The following is a 9,192-nucleotide window of genomic DNA, read 5'->3' as shown; positions in this document are numbered from 1 at the left end:
TAGCCACATTTCCATTGATGGTGGGGCAAAGGCACGCATGTCCTATTGACTAGGTGTGGACTCTATGACTAGGTGTGGACTCCAGTGTAGAGTGCCAAGGTAGGGTTTCTTACATCAACAGAACTGCATCAAAGACAGGGAGAAAGAAGGTGGAGTAGGTGTGATGATGGATGTCCTGGGCCTGAGGGAAGAATCACGTGCAACCAGCCGACAACTCAGCAGAGATGAATTTGCCTGCATCAATGGAACAGCAGATGAGAGATCCACAGCAGGTGTGTGTGTGTGTGCGCATGTGTGTGCATGTGAAACATATGATATCTTGAAGTCCTGACCCCTTGCACTTCAGAATGTCAAAGAGAGGTCCTGGAAAAGATCCTTCCTCACAGCCCTTAGAAGTGACAAGCAACCCTGCAGACACCTTGATTTCAGACTTCCAGCCTCCAGAACAGTGAGGCAATAAGATTCTGTTGTTTAAGCCACCCTGTGTGTGGTACTTTGTTTATTTAGAGACAAGATATCACTATTAAAGCACCCTCTTTCTCTCATGAGTGCTTTATGAATTCTTCTTTAAGAAGGAAAGTACTGCTGAGTGCTGTATTAGTTTCCTAGAGCTGCCATGACAAAGTACCACGGGCTGGACACGGTGGCTCACACCTGTAAGCCAGCACTTTGGGAGACTGAGGCGGGAGAATTGCTTGAGCCCAGGACTTTAAGAACAGCCTGGGCAACATAGTGAGACCCTGTCTCTAACAAACAAACAAACACACAAACACACAAACAAACACAAAACAAAGTACCACACACTGGGCGGCTTAAACAACAGAAGCTTATTGCCTCACTGTTCTGGAGGCTGGAAATCTGAAATCAAGGTGTCAGCAGGGTTGCTTGTTGCTTCTAAGGGCTGTGAGGAAGGATCTTTTCCAGGCCTCTCTTTAGCGTGGAGATGACTGTCTTCTTCCTACATCTCTTCACATCATCTTTCTTCTGTATATGCCTGTCTGTGTGAATACAAATTTCAGCGAATTGGATTAGAGCCCATCCTAATGACCTCATTTTAACTTGATTACCTCTGTAAAAATACTGTCTCCAAATAAGGTTACATTCTGAAGTGCTAGGGGTTAGGTCTTCAAGACGATATATTTTTTGAGGGATCCTATTCAGCTCACACCAGGTGCCACCATCCCAGAGGCATTGTAAATAGTGACAGACTGGGGATAGGAAAGATCTTATCTGATTAGTAAAAGTGCAAGATGAGGAAACAGGTTCACCCCATGCTCCCCATTTTGTTTTTACTATTATCTCTCTGTCTGAAGCAGGGCCGAGCTGGGGGAGGAGAGTCACTTTTCTTTTAAATGGAATTCAGAGTTGTGACTGTTACACAGAATTAGACGTTTTAGGTCCTGAAGTGAGAATGTTTTCTGTGATTAGAAGTGACAACACAACTTTTTAATTTTTATGTTTTAAATAAGAGAGTAATGAGAAAATACAAAAACCAAACAAACAAAAAACACACACAAAAAATCAAACCCAACCCAGCCTCACAGAGTTGATTTGGATAACCAGTAGTAAAGTAAAGTTGATTTCTGATGACAGTCTCTGAGTTTTACTTAATATAACCTACATACTGATTATAGGTTAGTTTGCATTCCCTTAATGATAAGTGATGTCAAACTTTTTCTCATGTCTTTGATTTCACATATTTTTGTCTGTTTTCTGTATGTGTGATTTGCTTGTATACTTAGTCAATTTTTTAATTCTTTTGCTTTTTTTCTTATCAATTCAAAATTGCTTATGTATTAAGTATATTACCTCCTATTAGGTTGTATATGTTTTATTTTTATTTTTATTTTCTTTTTGAGACGGAGTTTCACTCTTGTCATCCAGGCTGGAGTGCAGTGGGGTGATCTCAGCTCACTGCAAACTCTGTCTCCCAGGTTCAAGTGATTCTTCTGCCTTAGCATCCTGAGTAGCTGGGATTACAGGTGCCCACCACCAGGCCCAGCCAATTTTTGTATTTTTAGTAGAGATGAGTCTTCACCATATAGGCCATGCTGGTCTTGAACCCCTGACCTCAGGTGATCCGCTGGCCTCGGCCTCCCAAAGTGCTGGGATTACAGGCATGAGCCACTGTGCCTGGCTGGTTGTATATTTTCATTTTTTTCAGTTTTCAATATATCTTGATTGTTTTTGAAGTAGGACCATTTATAATTTTTATGCAGTAAAAATCTGTCAGTAATAGTCTTAAGAATTTTGACTTTCAGCCAGGTGCAGTGCCTCATGCCTGTAATCCCAACACTTTGGGAGGCTGAGATGAGAGTATTGCCTGAGCCCAGGAGTCCAAGACTGGCTTGGGCAAAACAGCAAGAGCCCATCTCTACAAAAATAAAATATTGGCCAGACTTGGAGGCTCATGCCTGTACTCCCTGTTGCTTGAGAGGCTGAGGCAAGAGGATTGCTTGAGCCCAGGAGGCTGAGGCTGCAGTGAGCTGTGATTGTGCCACTTCACTCCAGCTTGGGCAACATAGTAAGACCCTGTCTCAGAAAAAAAAAGAAAGAAAGAAAAAGAATAAGTCAAATATATTAATAATAATATTAATATTTGACTTACTTTGATAAGTCAAAATATATTAATAGTGCTCATAAAGGCCAGAGGTAGGGATATAACATAATTCTTTCTCAAAGTTGAAAATTCTCATTTAATATATGACTTTATTTATTTATTTATTTATTTTTTGAGACAGAGTCTCGCTCTGTCACCCAGGCTGGAGTGCAGTGGCACGATCTCGGCTCACTGCAAGCTCTGCCTCCCGGGTTCACGCCATTCTCCTGCCTCAGCCTCCCGAGTAGCTGGGACTACAGGTGGCCACCACCGCGCCCGGCTAATTTTTTGTATTTTTAGTAGAGAGGGGGTTTCACCGTGTTAGCCAGGATGGTCTCGATCTCCTGACCTTGTGATCCGCCTGCCTTGGCCAACCAAAGTGCTGGGATTACAGGCGTTAGCCACGGCGCCCGGCCTATTTATTTTTATTTTTTATTTTTTTGAGACAGAATCTTGCTCTTTTGCCTAGGCTGGAGTACAGTGGCGTGATCTCTGCTCACTGCAGCCTCTACCTCCCAGGTTCAAGCGATTCTCCTGCCTCAGCCTCCAAAGTGGCTGGGATTATAGGCGCATGCCACCATGCCTGACTAATTTTTGTAGTTTTAGTAGAGATGGGGTTTCACCATATTGGCCAGGCTGGTCTTGGACTTCTGACCTCAAATAGTTCACCTGCCTCAACCTCCCAAAGTGCTAGGATTACAGGCGTGAGCCACCGGGCCTGGCCTTAATGTGTGACTTTATAATGTACTAAATTCTCACAGCTTTTGGGAATTCCTTTTGACATTTTCTTCCATTCCCATGCTCTGAGACTGGTGCTACATTGTTTTAGTCATTGTCACTTTATTACACATTTTTATATCTGTTCAGTCAAGTTCTTTGTTTTTGCACTCTGTGAAAAAACATACTGGCTATGTTTAACATGTTTGTTCTTCAAGATAAAATTTAGAACTATTTTGTTAAGTTCCACACTCTCTATTTTCATTTTCTTGGCTAGAATTCTCATTCCTTTCTTTTTTTTTTTTTTTCATTTTAATCTGAGAACCATTTGCACTTCTGACCAAGTTGCGGCTTTTGCTATTTCAAAGAATTGTAGGATCTCAGTTTGAGGTGACTGGAAGTGTCAGATACTTAGTTCCAGTTCCTCAACAGTGTACTTCAACCACATACTTGTTATAGGTTACAGTGTACTTCAACCACATACTTGTTATAGGTTATTCATACATCTAATTAAAGACAAGGGCAATTGTATACAATCCCTAAATGGAGGGAAAATGTTTGCTAGCAATCTTCCCTTCTTTCTTTTCTGCATCTTCACAAAATAGTTATGCTCAATCGACCCTTCCCCACTTTACCCTCCCAAGTAGCTGTCATTGTAGATCTATGCTACTAGGCCCAGCTAATGCTTAAATTTTTCACAGAGACGGTGTTTCATTATGTCACCCCAGCTGGTCTACGAACTCCTGGGCTCCTACAAGACTTTACCGTGTTATGTCCAGTAGAGGTCACAAAGTGCTTATTGTAGACACTGAAACCTCAACCAGATGCATGCTTGGGCATTCGCAGTATGCAATAATGAGCACACATAAATGATTATAATTAGAGGGAATTGTTACACTTTAATTCATTCTTCTCTATTACATGCAATACATTAGGATAGAGAGCTTATTATGAGCAGTATACATATCTCAGGGAATACAGTTCTTAAGACTTTTCCAAAAATAAAGACAACTTTAGAGATGATTCTATGCCAAATCTCTGATTGTATAGATAAAGAAACTGATCTTTGAGTTAATTAGAGACTTGTCTGGGTCACTCAGCTTGTTTACGAGCAAATACAGGAGTGACAACTCAAAATCTTTTGATTCCGAGATCAGATTTCTTCTCACACTGTATCTGTAGACTATGTTTTCCAATAGTAACTTAATCTTTTCTGAACTAAAATAATTAATTAATTCAATATAAATATTTATGCCAGGTGCTGTGCTAGGTGGTGAAGATATATTGTTAAGCAAAAATGATCCTTGCTTGTGGGACTATGAGAAAAATGTGAGTAGAGGGAGTAAAATAATGACCAGAAGAACCTCAGAGGTAATGTTAGGTTTCTTCCTCATAGGTACTTTCTATGCATATTCAGTACTGATTTTGTTTGGTATGTTCAGTAATTTTGTGTCTTTCTATTTTTAAAATTTAATTTATTTTTTGAAGTTAGAATTTGCATTCTAACTTCAAAATATAAATTGTATTCTCTGAGATATGTATACTGCTTATAATAAGCTCTCTATCCTAATGTACTGAGTGTAATAGAGAAGAATGAATTAAAGTGTAACAACTCCGTTTAATTATAATCATATGAAATAATATGAAGAAAAACAGTTATCATATCACAAATTTCTTCTCATTAATTCCTATGAGAGTTTACTGCTACCCAACATAAAACTGAGTGCATAATAAATACAAATGCATCTTTCCATAAAGCTCCCCTCATAAAAATTGAAGTAAACATTAAATTTCCAAGTGAAAGGAAACACTACAGTGTTTGATAAATGTATTTGCTTCATCTTCCAAATCTATGTGCATCCATCCTTTTTTTTTGAGACAGAGACTCGCTTTGTCGCCCAGGCTGGAGTGCAGTAGCACGATCTCGGCTCACTGCAAGCTCTGCCTCCCGGGTTCACGCCATTCTCCTGCCTCAGCCTCCCGAGTAGCTGGGATTACAGGCGCCCGCCACCACGCCCGGCTAATTTTTTGTATTTTTAGTAGAGATGGGGTTTCACCATGTTAGCCAGGATGGTCTCGATCTTCTGACCTCGTGATCCGCCCGCCTCAGCCTCCCAAAGTGCTGGGATTACAGGCATGAGCCACCGCGCCCGGCTGCATCCATCCTTTTTTTTTTTTTAAAAAAAATTTAGATTCGGGGGTACACGTGCAGGTTTGTTACATAGGTATATTGTGTGATGCTGTGGTTTGGGCTTCTAATGAGCCCGTCACTCAAGTAGTGAACGTAGTACCTGATAAGTAGTTTTTCAACCCTTGCCCCACTCCTTGTCTCCCGTCTCATCTCCAGTGTTTATTGTTTCCATCTCTGTGTCCACGTGTACCCAATGTTTAGCTTCCACTTATTTTAATTTTTATGTTTTTTGGAGATGGGGTCTTGCTCTGTCACCCAGACTGGAGTGCAGTGGTGTGGTCATTGCTCACTGCAGCCTCAACCGCTCTGGTCCAAGTGATCCTCCCAACTTAACCCTCCTAAGTAGCTGTCATTATAGACATGTGCTACTATGCCCGGCTAATGTTCAAGTTTTTCATAGAGACGGTATTTCATTATGTTGCCCCAGCTGGTCTGTGAACTCCTAGGCTCAAGCAGTCCTCCCACCTTGGCCTCCCAGCATGCTGGGATTACAGGTGTGAGCCACTCCCCTCAGCCTTAGCTCCCACTTATAAGTGAGAACATTCAATATTTGGTTTTCTGTTTCTGCATGAATTCATTTAGGATTGCAGCCTCCAGCTGCATCCATGCTGCTACAAAGGACATGATTTCATTTTTTTTATGGCTATGTAGTATTCCATGACCTATATGTAACGTATTTTCTTTATCCAATCCACCATCATGGGCACCTGGGTTGATTCCATGTCTTTGCTATTGTGAATAGTGTTGTGATGAGCATGTGAGTGCAGGTGTCTTTTTGGCAGACCATTTATTTTCCTTTGGGTATATATCCAGTAATGAGATTTCTGGGTTGAATGGTAATTCTATTTTTAGTTCTTTGAGAAATTTCCAAACTGCTTTTCATAGGAGCTGAACTAATTTGCATTTCCACCAACAGTGTATAAGTGTTTCCTTTTCTCCTCAACCTTGCCAACATCTGTTATTTATTGATCACTTAATAATATCCATTCTGACTTGCGTGATATGGCCTCTCATTGTGATTTTGATTTGCATCTCTCTGATGATTAATGATGTAGAACATTTTTTCATATGTTCATTGGCTGCTTGTATGTTTTCTTTTGAGAAGTCTCTGTTCATGTCCTTTGCCTGCTTTTTAATGGGATTTTTTTTCTTGTTTATTTGTTTAAGATCCTTATAGATTCTGGATATTAGTTCTTTGCTGGATTCAGAGTTTGCAAATATTTTCTCCCATTCTGTAGGTTGTCTGTTTACTCTGTTGGTAACTTCTTTTTTTTTTTCCTTGGTTGTTTTTATTTTTATTTATTTATTTTTTTTGAGACAGAGTCTCCTTTTGTTGCACGGGCTGGAATGCAGTGGCATGATCTCGACTCACTGCAACCTCTGCCTCCCAGGTTCAAGCGATTCTCCTGCCTCAGCCTCCCAAGTAGCTGGGATTATAGGTGCCCACCACCATGCCCGGCTAATTTTTGTATTTTTAGTAGATAGGGCATTTCACCATGTTGGCCAGGCTGATCTTGAACTCCTGACCTCAAGTGATCTGCCCACCTCACCCTCCCAAAGTGCTGGGATTACAGGCATGAGCCACCGCGCCCAGCTGGTAATTTATTTTGCTGAACAGAAGAGTTTTAGTTTGATTAGGTCTCAATTGTCAATTTTTGTTTTTGTTGCATTTGCTTTTGAGGGCTTAGTCATAAATTCTTTGCCTAGGCCAACGTCTAGAAGGGTATTTCCTAGGGTTTCTTCTAGGATTCTTATAGTTTGAAGTCTTATATTTAAGTCTTTAATCCATTTTGAGTTAATTTTTGTATATGGTGAGAGGTAGGGATCCCATTTTATTCTTCTGTATATGGCAGCAATATTGATTGAGTAGGATATCCTTCCCCATTGTTTATTTTGCTGACTTCGTCAAAGATCAGTTGGTTGTAGGCTGTGGCTTTGTTTCAGGGGTATTCTGTTTCATTGTTACCACTTTTTTAAAAGAAATCAGGTACTGTATATTAATAAGTCACCCAATTGAACTGTTTATTCTTAGATAATTTACTAGTGCTAAATGACTATAACATGGGAATTATGGGCAAGAGAAACTAGAGAAGCAATGCTTGGAAAAAAATCCTTAAACTGTGTAGTAGTCCCCAAATGAACAAGGAAAGAGTAGAAATCCTTAATCTCTGAGATAATGACAAATGGAAACAAGCTGGAAAATTTATTGGAAACGTATTAAAAAGTGGAAATAAGTCTTGGAAAATGGGTATTTTTATATATATGCACTCATATATATGATATATATGCTTATATATCATATATATGATATATAAATACTTATATATTTATATATCATACGTATGATATATTTATGTATCATATGTATGATATATTTATGTATCATACGTATATTTATGTATCATACATAAGATATATTTATATATCATATATCATCATATAAGTATTATATTAGTATATAATATATCATACATAAATATAATATTGTGTATTATATAGATATTATATATATAGATTTATATATAATAGGTGTATTTATCGATTATATATAAACCTATATAATAGGTATATATACCTATTAAATATTGTTTATATATTTATATACCCGTTATCTAAAAATATATACCTATTATATAAAAATATATATTATATATTATATATAAATATATATTATAGGTATATATAGTGGTATATTTTATACATATACACTTATACTATATATTAAAAAAGGTACATATTTTTAGACAGGAGCTGGCTCTGTAGCCCAGGCTGAAGTGCAGTGGAGTGATGATGGTTCCCTGCAGCCTTGACGTCCTGGGCTCAAGTATCAAGTGGTTCTCTCACCTCAGCCTCCCAAGTAGGTGGCACGTACCACGGGCATGTTCCACCACGCCTGGCTAATTTATTTTTATTTTTTTTTTTGTAGAGATAGGGTCTCCCTATGTTGCTCAGGCTGGAGGTGTATTTTATAAACAGAAGTTATGTGACTTTCTGCCCCAAGATACTTAACTTCCTGCCCCAAAGTACTTAATATGATTTTCTTTTGCTGTATTTTCTCATGTTAAGAAAATTACTTATGACAACTGCCTTCATTTTTATAGTCTATGCCAATATAAGTACATTTTAAAGCATTTCCTTGGCTGGGTATGATGGCTCATGCCTGTAATCCCAGCACTTTGGGGGCTGAGGCGGGTGGATCACCTGAGGTCAGGAGTTCAAGACCAGCCTGGCCGACATGGTGAAACCCCATCTCTACTAAAAATACAAAAATTAGCCTGGCATGGTGATGGACACCTGTAATCCCAGCTACTTGGGAGGCTGAGGCAGAATTGCTTGAACCTGGGAGGCAGAGGTTGCAGTGAGCAGAGATTGCGCCATTGTACTCCAGCCTGGGCAACAGAGCAAGACTCTATCTCAAAAATAAATAAATAAATAAATAAATAAAGCACTTCTTCAAAACTGAATTACAACTTCTGAAGCCGTTTCCTTGTCTCTAGCTCTGCCAATATAGATGAATACACACACAATTAAGTCCTAGATAGGTAGCTAAAACAAGGTTTTCATTATATGAAACAAATCTGTGATTTCCCTCTCTTTGTTTCCTCCTTAGGCTTGTTTCCTCAATTTTTATTATTAGAGCAAAGGTTGGGGACAGAACTATCCCATACACACACACACACACACA

This window comes from Pongo pygmaeus, chromosome 9, assembly GCF_028885625.2.
Source record: "Pongo pygmaeus isolate AG05252 chromosome 9, NHGRI_mPonPyg2-v2.0_pri, whole genome shotgun sequence".
NCBI lineage: Eukaryota > Metazoa > Chordata > Mammalia > Primates > Hominidae > Pongo > Pongo pygmaeus.
This window is presented reverse-complemented; position numbering follows the sequence as displayed.